The sequence below is a fragment of the Syngnathoides biaculeatus genome, chromosome 9, assembly GCF_019802595.1.
Source record: "Syngnathoides biaculeatus isolate LvHL_M chromosome 9, ASM1980259v1, whole genome shotgun sequence".
Taxonomy (NCBI): Eukaryota; Metazoa; Chordata; class Actinopteri; order Syngnathiformes; family Syngnathidae; genus Syngnathoides; species Syngnathoides biaculeatus.
Window position 1 is genome coordinate 15,312,131 of NC_084648.1, and position 17,485 is coordinate 15,329,615.

General features: G+C 44.1%; 1 protein-coding gene across 2 annotated transcripts in view; it reads left to right on the forward strand.

Moving 5' to 3' along the window:
* Window positions 1–308: 308 nt before the first annotated feature.
* The window catches only part of LOC133506601 (zinc finger protein GLIS2-like), a 39,620-nt gene continuing 22,443 nt past the window's right edge, over window positions 309–17,485 (forward strand). For both annotated transcript variants that reach the window (XM_061830887.1, XM_061830889.1), the window contains exon 1: window positions 309–629. The gene's annotated coding sequence lies outside the window, so the exon portion shown is untranslated. The remainder of the gene's footprint in view (window positions 630–17,485) is intronic.

The window sequence follows — 17,485 nt, forward strand, 5'->3', positions numbered from 1 at the left end:
TTTTTAATTCTCCTCAAGTAATTATTTGAAGAACTACAGTTTTTTTTTGTTCTTTTTATAATTTTATTTTTCTAACCCAACATTACTCTTATTTGAGTGGATTTGCGGAACTCACCTCTTTGACTTCACCCACCCCTGCCCATTACCGAATTTGCCCCGCACTCCCACCCCAATGCCAAAAAAAAACTGCTCCATACGCCCCTGGACAGCTGTTTTGAAATGCCCTCCCCCTCCCGTTGGTCTCCACCCAGGCAGCGTCTTCTTTCCACATCAGCGCCCTCCCGCTCCTCAGTTGACCAGCGTCGCAACTGAGCGTCGCTCGCTCCCGCGCCGGGCTCGATCGCCTCTCCGTCATCGCTGACATTATTATTATTTTTAATTTCCACTTTCTTCGCAACGACAAGGTTTTCCCGAGTGAAAACTACTTGCACACCGCTCATCACGACCGCACGGCGAAAGGATCTTGGGTTTTTTTCTTCTTCTTTTTTGTCCAGTAAAAAAAGAAATGTAACAGCGCGTTTGATTTTGTTTTCGATTTTTCTTTCATCTTGACTGTTTTTATTTTGTGTGCGTGTGAAAGCTGGGAATCATCTTGAGGCGAGAGGAGGCTGTTTGAAGACATTTGGGAGGTAAATCGCTCACTCACACGCCACACTCAGCTGCTTCTCCTCCTCCCAAAACACTCAACGTTTTTTTTTTTTTTTTTACATTTTTTGAAAGCTCTAAAGGTTACGCCCAGACTAGACTGATGCTAAAATACCCCATGTCTCAGTTTAGTGGGTTATTTCTGTTGTACACCTCTAAATAATTCCATGAAATAGTCATCATACTGTTTCATAATTATCGCGTTTGCATCTTTTTTGTCTGTTGCATTCATTTAATAACATGTTTATTTTCACCTAAATCTGATTCAGGCCCTTTTCTTTGTCTGATTTAGCAGTTATTTCGGACATTTTATTCTCTTTTTAAAATTCGTATTGTTCTTTTTCTCATTTTTAAAAAATATTCCTCCAACCAAACCCCCCAAGAAATAAAATCTTAATAAAATTAAAATCTAAATATAAAATATGCAACAATCTGTTTATTAATCATTTTTACGTTATCATTATTTTTTATTTATTTGATATGTTACTACTAAAATTTAGCTTTTTAAATTTGAAATAGATTTCCTTGAAAACATTTAAAAGTAATAATATTTCTTGAAATAAAATGTAGTGATATATTTTAAAAATTTCTACAGGGGGCTGTTTTCTGAACATTTATTCAGGACAACATTATTTTTTGAAAAATAATATTTTAAATTGACAATTTCTTTTTCTCAGTAAAAATATATTTCTTTACAAATAAAAAATTATGTATATAATAAAATATTAGAATTAAAATGTAAAGTAAAATATGAAATATTTTTGTCCGGATGATTTCACCATTTTAGACTCTTATTTTTGGACTTTTTAATGCCCTGAAAATGATTTAGAATCATGGTATTTTCTTTTCTTGTTTTTAATATAATTTCCTAAAAGTTAAAAATAAAATACAATCTGTATTAAAATAAAAGTACAACAGAAAATAATTCCCCCCTTGAACACCTACTTTGGATATTTTTATTTTCCTTTCAATTACTATGTACTACGAATATTTTTCAATCATTGTGTGAAGTTTGTTATTGTAATTATATTTTCCCTAACTTAAAAAATAAGATATAAATATAAAAAATTCAAAACGTCTGTGCTACCCTGTTTCCTTTTTGATTTTTCCACCTTCAAATCTTAGGGACAATTTTGTCAGTTATTTGTGTAATTGTTGCCAGCCAATCGCAGGAATAATTAATAGTTGACATGGATTAATTGGAGAGTCTAAATTGCCCCTAGGTGTGATTGTGAGTGTGACTCTTGTCTGTCTTTATGTGCCCTGTGATTGGCTGGCAACCAGTTCAGGGTGTACCCCGCCTCCTGCCTCATAATAGCTGGGATAGGCTGGGGCATTCTCGCGACCCTTGTGAGGATAAGCAGCTAAGAAAATGGATGGATGGAAGGGTACAGATTTCTACAAGAATCATGGAATTTGATAAACTTGATTTTCCTCGGCGGGCTACATGAAATCATGTGGCGGGCCGGATCTGGCCCCCGGGCCTTGACTTTGACACATGAGCTCTAGCGGTTAACCCGTCTGCCTCAAGGTCCTGAGGTTCGGATTTCCTGTGTGGCGTTTACAGATTCTCCGCAGGGTTTCTGCAGGTACTTTGTTTTCCTTCCACATTTCCCCAAAACGTTCAGTGCCTCAAATGACACGGAATTGTTCACAGGACTGAACTTGTGCGTGAACAATTTTCGGTCCGTTTGTGCGACCGGTGGCCGTTCTCTCTCGCTTAAAGTCAGCCGGGATAATCCGCAGCCAAGCCGCGAAACGGCGCATAGAAAATGGATGGATCTTTACTAGGAGTGATCAAAACTTCACTTAAGGGAATGGATTAGAAACGCCTTTCTGCCCAGACCGTGAAAACTAGACCTACCTCCACCCCGAATGTTCTCCAGTCCTCGTCATCACCTAAACACCGAACTCCACTCCCAGTCTTCCCTCGAAGGCGACACGTCGCTCGGATTCCGTGACCCGCCAGGGCCCCCGAGAGGCACGGCGGTTCCGTCCTGACCGCCCTCGCCAGATTTCACGATGGCGGTCAGGGGCGTTCGTTTTCGTGGCGTAATGTGAGGGTTTCTGCGCCGGTGACGGCAGCAGGTTGCAGCCTCGTTGCATCATACTCTGGACTCGAAAAGGTCAGACGCGAGTCTTTTTCCTGTTCTTGGGTGCGTCTTGCAAAAAAAAAAAAAAAGAAAAAAAAATCCCCTTTCCACCCACGCCGTCTACTGCAATGTGTGGGGCTGGTCACACGCACAGTTCGCTCCTAAAGTATTTGGACTATCACCTTAATCTACCACCGCAGTGAATTTGAACCTGAAGTGAAGGTCTTCATTATTAAAGGAGAAATATTATACATTCCCCCCAATTTTAAATACCATAATTTCTGGCCTACAAGCTGTGACTTTTTCCACTCGCTTTCAACCCTGTGGTTTATGCGGTGATGCGGCGCTAGTGTTAGCATTAGCGCACCCGGTTATAAGCCTTGGTACACAGAAAGGGTTTAATGCTAGCGCCGAGGCTTATAACCGGATGCGCTCTGTAGGCCGGGAATTACGGTAGTTCCCAGGAGTCTAAATCAATATATCTGTCCCTAACTTTTGTAGTTAAAATACACCAGGGATCAATAATAAAAGTAGACCTTGCACACGTTACACAATCTACTTTTTAGTCTCGCTGAAATCAGCCCATTTGTCTTTTTGAAAGGGAGCCAGCCCCTGCAGGGTCAATGGCGAGCAAGGATCTCGGTGCAGTGGCAACTAGTGGTGGCCTTTCAGGGTGCCTGGGGGGTCTATTTTCCTCCAAGGAGGCAGCACTTCATTTGCCAGTTACTAAGTGGTTCTGTAAATGTGCTGCATGCAATGAATACGTCGCCAAACAACAAATCCACCCTGGCCCACCACGTTGACAACTTCACTGACCAATCAAATAAGTGACGCTTATCAGAAGCTAAAGCGATTAGTGGAAGCTAATATGGACATCCAGGAAAACTCTTGCAGCCCTTTTTAGCTGTGATGAAATGTTTCACCCCCAGCTTTCAGACTATCTATCTATCTATCTATCTATCTATCTATCTATCTATCTATCTATCTATCTATCTATCTATCTATCTATCTATCTATCTATCGATCTATCTATCTATCTAGCTATCTATCTATCTATCTATCTATCTAGCTATCTATCTATCTATCTATCTATCTATCTTCTATCTATCTATCTATCTATCTAATCTATCTATCTATCTATCTATCTATCTATCTATCTATCTATCTATCGATCTATCTATCTATCTACTATCTATCTATCTATCTTCTATCTATCTATCTATCTATCTACTATCTATCTATCTATCTATCTATCTATCTATCATCTATCTATCTATCTATCTATCATCTATCTATCTATCTTATCTATCTATCTATCTATCTATCTATCTATCTATCTATCTATCTATCTATCTATCTATCTATCTATCTATCTATCTATCTATCTACATCTATCTATCTATCTATCTATCTATCTATCTATCTATCTATCTATCTATCTATCTATCTATCTATCTATCTATCTATCATTTACTGAAAATCACCCCCCCCCGCCCCCATCTTTTTGGTGAATAGTTCACTCTTCTCTTCTCCACGACAGACGATTACAAAACCAATCAAAAGAAAAACTCCAGTTTCAGCGGAGGGGGGGGGGAGGAGGAGGAGACATCGGCGACGCTCCTCCGCCGTAGCTCCTCGGCGCTCTCCTCCTCCTCAACTCCCCACACCGCGTTGCTGGCCGTCGACTATCGCTGGCCCGCTGTTTGTACACGATAAGTTCAGCGGGTTCAGAGCCGCCATAAAAAGCGCCGCTCGCCCCGGCAGCGGGAGAGCAGGAGCGAGCCGCTCCTCCGCGGGAGGAGGGCGGGAGGCAAGCGGAGCTTTTAGAACGGGCCTCCCCTGGTTCTCCTCCGCATGCAACGCTATTCCTCATGCTTTTGCTTGGCTCCCCGCTCGGCTGCGGTATTGTTTCTGGGCGCAGCCCTGCACCAGACATTCATTTTTCTCCTCTTAGTATGCGACCGCAAACCGACCGCTGGCTCCCTGCATCCATTCATCCCAGGAATGTCTTATTCACCTCGTCTCCCCCGTCTCCCGACTGAAAGCTCGCATGCGCCGCGGTGCCAACATCTGTAAATAAGCAGACACATGTGCTCACATGCTCTCGGGGCTCGCATAGCTGTGCCATCATGCTTGCACAATTCGCCAAACACGCACGCGCGCGCGCACACACACACACACACACACACACACACACACACACACACACACACACACACACACGTACACGCGTGCACACGAAGCGCGACCACCTGTGAGGGTCGGCACACACGCACACATCCGTAACCCTCCTTTTCTTCCCCCTGCTTTTCCATTATCCTCATGAGAGTGCAGAGCCGGGGTCTTCTCTTCCAAACCAAACATAGAGAAAATTCCACAAACTCCACCCGACACAACCCCCGCTACCCACCCCCGCCCGCCCTCCTTCAGCGCCCTTCTACCTCCCCCTCCATCCCTCTCATTCTCTCGCTCTCCCTCTCCCCTCGCCGCCTCTCTGTTGCTTTCTTCCAAGGGTGCGTTTCAGGAAATGGGGGGGGGGGGGTAATTTTGGGTCTGACAAAGGCGAGCGAGTGGAACGTGAGAAAGAAAAGAAAATGCGCTTGATGGTAAGCATTGATGAAGCGTCAGATGGACCACAACCTTTTTGCTCATGCCATATTTTTTTTTTCTTTTTAGTGATGATGTTGACACTTTGGTTTGGTGGTGTCAGCCTCCCATGTAGATATGTCTTATATTACAACATCATCATCATTAGTGCTTCAGTTTTCATGTTTGTAATTGTAGGAGGCAGTTTTGTGAAGATGAAGGGTCAGCACATATAATTTTTTCCAAACAATCTTTTTTTTTTGTCCACAAATCTTAGAAAATTCTTATTGTTTTCAGTCATAGAAACACATGGTTAGGATCTTAATAATGAACTCTGTGATAAAGTAATTGATTTGTAAGCTAACTGCCCATCCATCCATTATCTTTGCCGCTTATCCTCACGAGGATCATGGGGAGTGCTGGAGCCTATCCCAGCTGTCAACGGGCAGGAGGCGGGGTACACCCTGAACTGGTTGCCAGCCAATCGCAGGGCACATGGAGACAGAGAACAGTCGCACTCACAATCACATCTAGGGCCAATTTAGAGTGTCAAATGAATGTCGCATGTTTTTGGGATGTGGGAGGAAACCGGAGTGCCCGGGAGAAAACCCAAGCAAGCACGTGGAGAACATGCAAACTCTACACAGGTGGGGCCGGGATCAATCACGGGTCCTCAGAACTGTGAGGCCAACGCTTTACCAGCTGACCCACCGTGCCCCCTCATCAAAATTCCCTAAATGAAAAATTGTAGCACACTTTATACCTCCTTTTCAAACCTGGCTGAAATGAGCCTTTTATGTGGGTGGTCCTGTCTCATGGAAACAAGCTATTTTTTCGATACATTTTTTTTTTGGTCTAAATGCCAGAATGTAAAATTAAGATCTACTAAACTAAATTGCGTCCAATTAATCTTAGATCAAGAATGTGTGAATGAAACCAAATTACTTGTAATTTCTTATCTGTAACAGTGTAGCGGTGGTCGATTATGTCTCACTATGTTTCTCCTTGGCCACAGCGATGGCTTCCGTAAAATATTTACAATGTCTCTTTTGTCTTTCCGATGTTTTCAATTTGCAGAACAATTAGGGCCAGGAGTTTAATCGCAAAAAAAAAAAAAAAAAAAAAAAAAGCCAGCAAGCAAGGCTCGTCTTGTCTGGGGGTGGTCAGGAAAGCACGGCGAGCTCCGGAAAACTCAGACCAAATTGGAATTTTGACAACACACGCAGGCAAACGTATTGATCGACCATACCTGTTGAAAACATTTTCCCTTCATTGTTTGCTTTCAGCGTCTGCTTCCTCTTCTCTTCACTCTCCTTCAGTCCTCTGTTATTACAGACTGCAATTAGTCCGCCGTTTTCCTCGTTACGCGGGGCCCGCCATGACCTTCGTTCACAAAGGATATCAAAATTGGTTTTAACTTTGAGATCTGATCGAAGCCAATAATGCTGCATTTACATGATCAAGTGATTTGTTTATTTTTGTGCTGTTACGTGGCACACGAGATATGCGTCGGGGTAATATTTCAAAATAATTCAAATAAAAGCTTGGGACTGGGTTTTGCTGCTCATAGAGAAAAACTGAAAGTAATTGACACCCCCCATACGCGTTTAGCATTAGCTACATTGATATCTGATCATGTAAATATACGGCAAACTCATAGAAGACCGATGGGCACACGTGGCGAAGGCTCTCCATAACTTCCACTTTGCAACCCAATTTAAACTTTGGTCGTTCCAGACATGAACTGGTCTTAAACGATTGAAAGGCATCAGCATACTTCCTTGATCCCAATTAGTGTTAGCCAGGGCGTTGGTGCCATCTTGTGGTGTGACACAGGAAAAATCAGGAGAGCATCAACAGCAAAATATTTAGCACAAACACAACACCTTCACATGAAGCTAATGAGTAGTATTAGCGAGCATACTAGCCTAAATATCCATCCATCCATCCATCCATTTTCTTAGCGGCTTATCCTCACGAGGGTCGCGAGGAGTGCTGGAGCCTATCCCAGCTGTCATTGGGCAGGAGCGGGGTATACCCTGAACTGGTTGCCAGCCAATCGCAGGGCACATCGAGACAAACAGCCGCACTCACAATCACACCTTGGGGCAATTTAGAGTGTCCAATTAATGTTGCGTGTTTTGGGGATGTGGGAGTAAAGCGGAGTGCCCGGAGAAAACCCACACAGGCACAGGGAGAACATGCAAACGCCACACAGGCGGGGCAGGGATCGAACCCGGGACCTCAGAACTTTCAGGTCAACGCTTTCCACCTGATCCACCGTGCTGCCCCAGCATACTTCCTTGATCCCAATTCATGTTAGCCAGGGCGTTGGTGCCATCTTGTGGTGTGACACAGGAATAATCAGGAAAGCATCAATAGCAAAATATTTAGCACAAACACAGCACCTTCACATGAAGCTAATGAGCAGTATTAGCGAGCATACGAGCCTAAATATCCATCCATCCATTTTCTTAGCGGCTTATCCTCATGAGGGTCGCGGGGAGTGCTGGAGCGTATTCCAGCTGTCATTGGGGAGGAGCAGGGTACACCCTGAACTGGTTGCCAGCCAATCGCAGGGCACATCGAGACAGACAAACGCACTCACAATCACACCGAGGGGCAATTTAGAGTGTTCAATTAATGCTGGATGTTTTTGGGACGTGGGAGGAAACCGGAGTGCCCGGAGAAAACCCACACAGGCACGGAGAGAACATGCAAACCCCACACAGGCGGGACAGGGATCCAACCCGGGACCTCAGAACTGTGAGGCCAACGCTTGACCATCTGATCCACCGTGCTGTCCTTTGCCGAAATAACTGACAGAAATATTTTTTAAAAATGAGCTATAAAATCGTGGTACAGTACTTTCAACAAACTCAGGAAAATGGATGCAGGCACTCAAGCGAAATTGAAAACTTGTATCTGCAGTGTAAATCCAGCTCATAAGATATGATAAATTATCTGTTAACCGGTCGTATGAAAACGCGACTTGTCGAATCATCTGGCGTGGTTAGTCGATTATTTAACGGCGGCCTTTTTGCTGGTTTCCCTCATTGATTCTTTACAGCGGAGTAAGTGCTCCAGCCGCCACTACAGCTGGGATTGGTTATTATTTACTGGCACGTACACGCAGAGTGGAAACAAATTGGGTGAATCTGCTCGGCTCTCAGGAATGTGAGGCGCTGCAGATTAATTTTTGTTTTAAAAGTGAGAACGACAAAGGAACGAAACAGAAAAAGGGGGAAACCAAGTGAGATCGTTTTCTACTGTTCGGACCGCTCTTGACCTCGTCTCCCTCCCCCCCGACGACCTTTTTTTCTTCTCTCTACCTTTACCGCCGCTTTATCCTCCTCTCCATCTTTAGTCTTACACTCGCTCCTCCAAAGGCAGCGGGGGATGAAAGGATAGAGGGAAGTCGGGGAGTGAGGGTTGGCTGTTTGGAGGGGGGGGGGGGATCTGTTGCTCTGCTGCTGATGAGGAATTGCAGAGAGGGAAAGCAGAGGAGAGAGAACGCTCTCTGCGTGTTGACCTTGTCCCGCAGCCAAGTGGTGGGATGGTGGCGGTGCGCCGGGGGATGATGATGGGGGGGGGGGGGGTCGAAAGTAGAAGGGCAAGAAACAAGTGCCAACCTGCAAATTGAAAGTGGGTAAATTAGTCTGAAAAGGGGAGACATCACTTTCATTTTTATAACACACATTTTCGGTTTTATAGGGATGAGCTTTTGAGTACATTTGATTGACAATTGAGAAAATAATCAGTTCATTCATTCGTCTATCCATCCATCCATCCACGTGGCAAAAACTATGAGTCAGATGGACCGACTGCATAAAATCTAGGGACTATCAAATGAATTAAAAAAAAAAGAATGCAATGGGTCTATTCAAAAGTAGAACTGATTCAAGTTATACTACTGCACATTTATGACAATATAAACATTGTTAGCTAATTTGTTAACATCAACAACCGCTAGCTAGAAGAAAGTGTAATCATAGCAGGTGATTAGGATAGAGGGAAGAAGAACACAGCCGTGTTTGGAATTTCATTGGCTTTAGTGAACAAACAAAGTAGAGTAAAGCCTCAGTCCTTGAACGTCCCCGTTTTAAAACAAGTTGGTTTTCGAATGAAAATTTCAAGATTTTTTTGCTTCGGTTTTTGAACGAAAATTGGTATTCGAATGCCCCCGGCAAAACCCGGAAATAACATATTTCACGTGGCGAGACCATGTGACCCACAACGCACTTTGTTGTGAATTCCCACGCCGCCGAAAAACCCCGTAAATATCATAATGCGCGCGACGCAAGCAGTTGACCCACCCACGACGGGTTTTGTTGTCAATTCGAACGCCCCCTAAAAAAAAAACCAGAAATGACATAACATGCGGGGCGCAACCAGCGCACTTTTGTTATTCTGTATAACGCAGCTTCTGCACACAGACACGTCCCGGTTGGGACTGTTGTTTTTCTTCTTCTTGAGGACGACCGTATTAACCCCCAATCATGCCTCCAAAGAAGGCAAGTTGCTTGTTCAAAGTTATTCTGCACTTTTGTTAATAAATAAGTGTACAAGGCTGGGGGCCGAGTCACTACAGCCTAGCGTACTCTACTACTAAAGCATACATTTTAAGCAAAAAATAAATATTTTTCTAAATTATTTTATTATGTAAATTATTCAAACTATACATGTATTTCTACTATGCAGTTTATTATCAGGAAAAGCAAAAAAAAAATGCTTTAAAAAGCCTAAAATGTTAGCTTTGGAACACATTATTTCTTTTTCCATTAATTGTAATGGGAAACATCGATTTGTTTTTTGAACAAATCACTTCTTGAGCCGTTTTCTGGAACGGATTGTGGTCGAGAACTGAGGCATCACTGTATATAATAGATATATGGTCACTGCTTCACAGAAATCTGGAACATGACCCTATATGAAATCAGAATCAGCTTTATCAGCTAAGTGTATGCTGACTTATATGCATGAAGCTTCAAAATACATGTAAATAATCAGATCAATATAGTTTTCCCACCAAATGCACTGCTGGAGCACAAATATGCAGACAAATCCGGAAAGGGACGGAAAAGCAGAGCACCACACGTTCACACTACGACGCTGTTGTCGGTAACTTGCGGTCCGGCTGCACCGCTGCAACAGCAAGATTCAATTAATCCAAAATGAAGCCAAAACACTTCAGAAATCCTTGACACATTTTTCAAATGAAACGCTCACAATGCCTACCAGTGATCTATCCTATCGCTCGTACTTAAAGAAACAATTCATAATCCCGTGGTTGCGGAAGTGTGGCTCCAGGGCAAAGGCCGAGTTTAAATGAAGTCCTGACCCATAATTACAGACATTTTTTTGAATTGCTTTTTTCCCCTCTTAAAACTTACAGAGATGAAAATGGATTCAGTTAATTAAAAAAAAAATACAGTATATATATATATATATATATATATATATTGACGGAAAATATTCTTTCATTGAGCAGTTCTACAAAACAAATGCATGACTTTTACAAAGTGGGGGTTCTGGCTAAAAGAGGTTCACGCAGAGTACTGCAGTGACAGGGTCAAAATGTCGCAGTATTTAGAGGGAACAGTGGAATGCGGGTACCACGGGCCTTTACTTTAATTTAATAATTGTATTAACAATAAAAGAGGGATGAGGCTCCACTTTCTGAAAAATCCTCAAACAAAAGGCTTCAGTCTAAAGTTGATGTAAAGGCTGATTTAATTTTAAAAAATTCCTCAAAATCCTTCCCTAATCAATATCAGAAGCATGAACTACAATTATGCGGCACAGTGGAGCAGCTGTAGAGCACTGGCCTCACAGTTCTGAGGTCCCGGGTTCATCTGTTGTTCATCTCTATGTACCCTGTGATTGGCTGGCAACCAGTTCAGGGTGTACCCCACCTCCTGCCCAATCACATCTGGCACTCCTGTGATCCTCGTGAGGATGAGCAGCTCAGAAAACGGATAGATGTCAAAAAGACACACACAAAAAAGGCTGAACTGAGTTCTACATAACTTTATAAAATTCTGTCACTAACTGTCCTTAAGGTGCAAATCTCGGATCGTGACCTCCGCCAAGCTCAAAACTCACTCATTGAGTTTTGGGATGTGTTCCGGACTCGATCGCTGGCGGTGAAAATCTGAGCCCGGGAAAGACCGTATAAAAAAAAGATAAAAATAGTTCTTCCTCTTCCACACGCTTTAATCACATTTAAATGGATTAAAACCGAGTTTTAAAATTAACTTTAAATATATTTGTGGGATAAATGAAAATAAAATGGCAAAATGTGTAGAAAATAATTAATATAAATTATTATTAATTGGGGGTCTTCTGACTTCTGAGGTGTGCGTGTGAGCGTCTTTGTGTGAGCGGTGACTCACAACAGCTCCTGTGTGAGTGTGCTCATTGTGTATGTTATATTTCATATTTTTTATTTTTAAAGCAGCGACTGAATATAGATGAGGATACAAATATATTTCAAATTTTACCGTTGCAGTCAACTTGCACTGGGGTGCGAGTCCAATGGTGGCCAACCACAAAAGGCAGATCCTTTCCATCCATCCATCCATTTTCTTTTGCCACCAATCCTCACAAGGGTCGCGGGGGACTGCTTGAGCCTATCCCAGCTGTCGACGGGCAGGAGGCGGGGTACACCCTGAACTGGCTGCCAACCAATCGCAGGGCAACAAGAAATTCCTGACAATGCTGTTCCACTCCAGCCCTTTAGGGGGCAGTAATCTCTGTATATGGATGTGCTGCAGTACCACCCGCAATCGGCCTTAATGCAGACGGTCTTGGAACTGCAAAAGCTAAAAAAAACGTCCAATAGCTCAGAAATGACGACAGTGGTACACTTTATATACTTATACGAAGTATCTTTTAGATGACGTCAATCAAGCACAGTCGGCTCAGTTTCGTTTGTCAAGAATTTGTGAAGGGTGCGTTCAGCGGCAGGTCGCACTGCGTTGCCATGCGGTGACGTCACACTTTCGACACTGCTATTGTCATCTTGTGGTGGAAACACACACATACACACACAAACGCAAACACGCATACTGGGCTTTAGCATTCCAACTTGTACCATTCTGTTCTTGTCGGTGTGGTCAGGGGAAACCCAGAATTCCCTCTTCAGTTTTCATCCTACCATTCCTTGAAATCCCTTTCTTTGAAACGAACTACACTATTATCTTGTTTGCGTCCACTCAAAACCACACACACACACACACACACACGCACACAACTCAAGCTGACATTAGCGCCGGTTGTGCTTTTAGTCACAAGCTAGACATTTTGTTGCAGATCAGAGTCGCAAAAACAAACCTCGTGTCATCTTCAATTTCATTTCGCAAAAACCAGGCAGGGGTTGCTGATTTACTTTTATTAATATTATTTCTTGTAACTTTTTAGCTCACACTTAATTTCAAGAAATATGCACTGGAATTCAAACTATAAGTTTTATTCTACTATTGGTAATGTCCTTAGAGTGAACCAGTGATTTGTTTCCATCCATCCATTCTTTTTCTTAGCTGCTTATCCCTAAGAGGGTCACAGGGAGTGCTGGAGCCTATCCCAGCTGTCAACGGGCAGGAGGCGGGGTACACCCTGAAGTGGTTGCCAGCCACTCACAGGGCACATAGAGACAAACAGTCACACTCACAATCACACCTAGGGGCAATTTAGAGTGTCCAATTATTGTTGCATGTTTTTGGGATGTGGGAGGAACCCGGAGAGCCCAGAGAAAACCCACGCAGGCACGGGGAAAACAAGCAAACTCCACACAGGCGCATCCGGGATCGAATCCGGGACCTCAGAACTGTGAGGCCAACGCTTTACCAGCTGCCCCACCGTGCCGCCCAGTGTAAAATCAAAGTATTGTTCCGACCAAGCCCTGTTGTGTGTAATAATAATAAAAAAAGAGTAATTGATGCTTCCCAAAAATGTTCATCATTGCCGACATTAATAGTTTAGCTCAGGGGTGTCAGTTTGTACATATACAGTTCAAGTTATCTTAAAAAGTTTTTTTGGTAGCCACCCCCATGAATACTTTCAATATCTCAACAGGATTTATGACATAATAGAATTCAAATTTTGTTACAGAGGAAATCGACAGACGATTTGCTTTTGCGGGCCTCATGAAATGAGGTGGCGGCCCGTATGTGGACCCCACGTCTTGTGTTTGACACCTGTACACCACAGACTGTGATCTCGAAAACATTTTAATATCCGTACAATTTCATCTGTGACATTTCCGTGAAACAAAAATGGCTGCGAGTAAAATTCAGTACAACATACTAGCTTGACTTCAGTTATGATTTTCCTATTTGCCTTTTTCAGTCAATAGCTTATGATAACGTCTCTGGGAAAAGTGTTGAATTCATGAAATTTGAACTGCTATTACGTGGGGTTAAAACCTCCAAAAGTTGAGCTTCAGCAAGCCTTGCCGACGTAAGACCCGCGTCATAAAGACTTAATGCCAAATCAAGGCGGTAACCCCTGCACCCCCCCAAAAAAATAATCATTAAGAGCCAACATCCTTCCCTCGTTTGAGTGATGGAGCGTCTTATTTGACTCCTCCCTTGCGCTGCGAACAAAGTCAAAGGAAGTTGAAAAATGAAAATAGGGAGACGAAAATGTTGCGGGGAGAAAGAGAAAGAGAGCAGGCGAGGTTTGCTCTGCTGGAGCACCGGGAGAGGAAAACCGCAGGATGGAGAGAGAGAGAGAGAGAGAGAGAGAGAGAAACAGACGAGTGCAGTTTAAATAGAAGGAGAGGGAGAGGCCTCGTCGGGGCGCCGCGGAAGGTTTCCTGTATGTACTGCGTGTGACTGTACATATTGCCGTCTGGACGCATACGCGCTCGCGTCGCACGTGCTCAGACGTGGCAAAAGTATTCGCACTCACACGACTAATTCAGCTCCTTCACTCAAGTCAAAGTAAAATACAGTCAAATGAATGAATAATTGAATTACCGTCGATTATGTGCCGCATTTCTTTTAGTAGTTGTTGACTTTGGTGCAGGTGGCGCGGGTTCGGTTCCCACTCAGTGACGGGGGTCTGTATGTCCCCTGGCCACCATACAGTACTTGTACTCAAATTCCTCAAAGATTAGCCAGACTGCCGGCCTCTTGAAAAACCCTCAAGTTGGGTAACGGTATAGTAAGAATTTCATCCCTCGGCGCTGCTGTTGTGTTTTTACGGCGCTTATCTTTGAATCTTGAAGCTCACATCTCAAGGGAGACCTGAATACTCTTGATCTCAATGTTTGTTTGTTCTTTCAGATTACGCCGAGAACTTTGAAATGCCGATTTTAGCCACAATCAAGGAAATAACACTCCCCCCCCCCCCATTTAACGCATAAAATAAAGGGCAAAAAAAGATGTACCCTCTCGCAGGCAGCGTCCCAAAAACGGGACGGGTATGTGATCAGTTCTGTGAAGTGGTCCATACTAGAGACATGTTTATGAATTAATTCTTATTCTAGAACGACACTTACGCATCAATAATACTGATGGATTAGCATTTTGAAAACAAACTTGGTGGCATACTGACCTTTCTCCCTTTCTTGTCATGGAAAACGCTCCATGCGTACTTGAGGCAGCCATGTTGGAAAGGGAAACAACTCCGCGCTAACTTTGACCGATGAGTTATCATCTCTTGATACCAAATTATGGCTTCAGATTAAATCACTTTGATATTTTTGATATACTGAAGGATATAATGCGTGGAAATCATGATGTCCCCAAAAAAATGGGACGCCGGCGGATTCACGTTACTCCATTTTTGCTGCCGTCCCACAGCAACAAAGTAGAAGTACTTTGTTGTTTTTCCCCAGCACTCGTCTCGTCTTCAGATATGTGTACATCTATAGTATAGTACTTGTGTGCGGAATCATGGGTGTGCAGAGTATAATTGTATGCATGTGGCGTATTGATTGCGTGTTTGTGGGTGTGCACGCGTGCGAGTGCGTGTTAACTAGACCCGAATGAAAGTCCCTGGACTCTTGACATGTGTTTAGAATCTCTCACGTACAGTATGTGCGTGATAGGGTGTTTTTCTAGGCAGGAGAGGGATCCATAAGAGGCTCTGGGCATGCTGCCACAAACGTAGGTCATTGAGGGAAAAGCGGTGGAGGAGCTGCAGGAGGTTGCTTGTTGGTGGTGGTGGTGGTGGTGGGGGGGGTGTGTGTCTCATGGGGTCACGAATCTGCTGCTGTGATTTCAGGAACCTCAGTGTGCGTGCCGGCGTACATATGGTCCTGCGTGTGTGCGTGCTTCCACAATAACCCCAAATAGCTGCGTGCGAGCGAAGGACAGACGAGACGAGAAGTCAGAGAGTTTGCGGCGGAATGCGAAACCGGCGCGGCCGGCGGACCGGCTTCCTTTTGCTGCGGTCTTCGCCGCTGCCCCGCGGGACGGCGAGGGATTGAAGGGATCCCCGCCCGGGATCGCGAGAAGGTTTATTTGCAGGGTCGGAATGGGGAAATGGAGACTCTGTAGACGGCTAGATTGGAGGGCATAGCGGCGGGTTGCTGGTCATCCTGCCGAAGGAAATACTAGAATTAGAAGTCATCACTACCCAAAAGTTAGAATGTAAATGAATAAATAAAGGGAGGAAAAATAACGGTAATGAAATAATATAAGCGTTGACAATTGGGTGGTAGAAAGTCAGTCTAAACGAACATCTGCTCATACCACATGGAATTCGCGACGTGCAATGTAGATGAATGTTCTAACAGGATGTTGGTGAATTTGATTGGAGGGGGTTTGGCGTTAGAGACTGAACACCTCCCGGGCAGAAATGCACAGTCCATCTAGATCTGGAGACGTGAGATCCAGGATCGGGTAATCTCTTTAAATGTCCAATATGGTTTGTGTTCTTTCTCTAATTAGTTTGTCAAATTTCCTTTTAATTATCCATCCATCTGTCCATTATCTACCGCTTTTCCGGGTCGGGTGGCGGGGGAAGTAACTTCAGCAGGGATACCCAGACTTCCCTTTCCCCAGCCACTTCTTCCGGAGGGATCCCGGGGTGTTCCCGAGTCAGCCGAGAGACATAGTCTCTCCAGCGTGTCCTGGGTCGTCCTCGGGGACTTGCCCGGAACACCTCACCAGGAAGAAATCAGATGCCCCAGCCACCTCATCTGGGTCCTCTCAATGCGGAGGAGCAGCGGCTTGACACTGAGCCCCTCCCTGATGACCGAGCTTCTCACCCTCTCTCTAAGGGAGAGCCCGGACACCCTGCGGAGGAAACTCATTTCGGCCCCTTGTATTCCGGGATCTTGTTCTTTCGGTCACGACCCACAGCTCATGCCCACAGGTGAGGGCAGGAACGTAGATCGACCGGTAAATGGAGAGCTTCGCCTTTCGACTTAGCTCCCTCTTTACCACAATGGACCGATACAAAGTCCGCATCACTGCAGACGCTGCACCGATCCGTCTGTCGATCTCCCTCTCCGTTCTTCCCTCACTCGTGAACAACCTTTTTGTAAATCACTGTGTTCACTTCCCTTTAATTTCAATAAAACGAAAGAGTCCCCAATTATCCGTGCCTACCTCCTTCCATTTTATTTGTCAATTGTTTCCTACCGTCTCCAAATTTGGATGAATAATCGCCAATCAATTGAAATAAGAGTCGTTCCCCAAGAGTAGACGCTTTGCGCAACGTTTCGGCGTTTGCGTGTCTTCCTCAGGCGCAGCTTACTTTATAAGTTGTAAGTCAGGTATTTGTCATAAACATTATTTTTACATTTTGCTATATTAAATAGTTCCAGTGACTGGGAGGTGTGTGTGTGTGTTTGTTTGTGTGGTATTTAAAGGGAATGTGAGTTTCCGCTTTGATTGGACAGGACTGAAGTCGGGAGTGGTCGTGCCCACGGCAGTGTAGACGTCCCGTTTTAGCTGGTCTGGTCCAAGAAATGATCAACACCGGGTCGGACCCGCGTCGACGCCATGTGTAATGGTCCAATAGTTTTTTTTTTTTAATGTATTTTTTTGTCATGACGAGGCCACTGGTCTTCTTGCTTGTCCTCCTCCTCAGTATACTTTGAAAACAAAAACATGCACCAGAGTCGTAAACGCTCAGTTCGCAGCGCTCGATAAGCTTCTTTTCTGGACCCGAGGTGCAAATAAAACGCGTGTTGTCCCAACTAG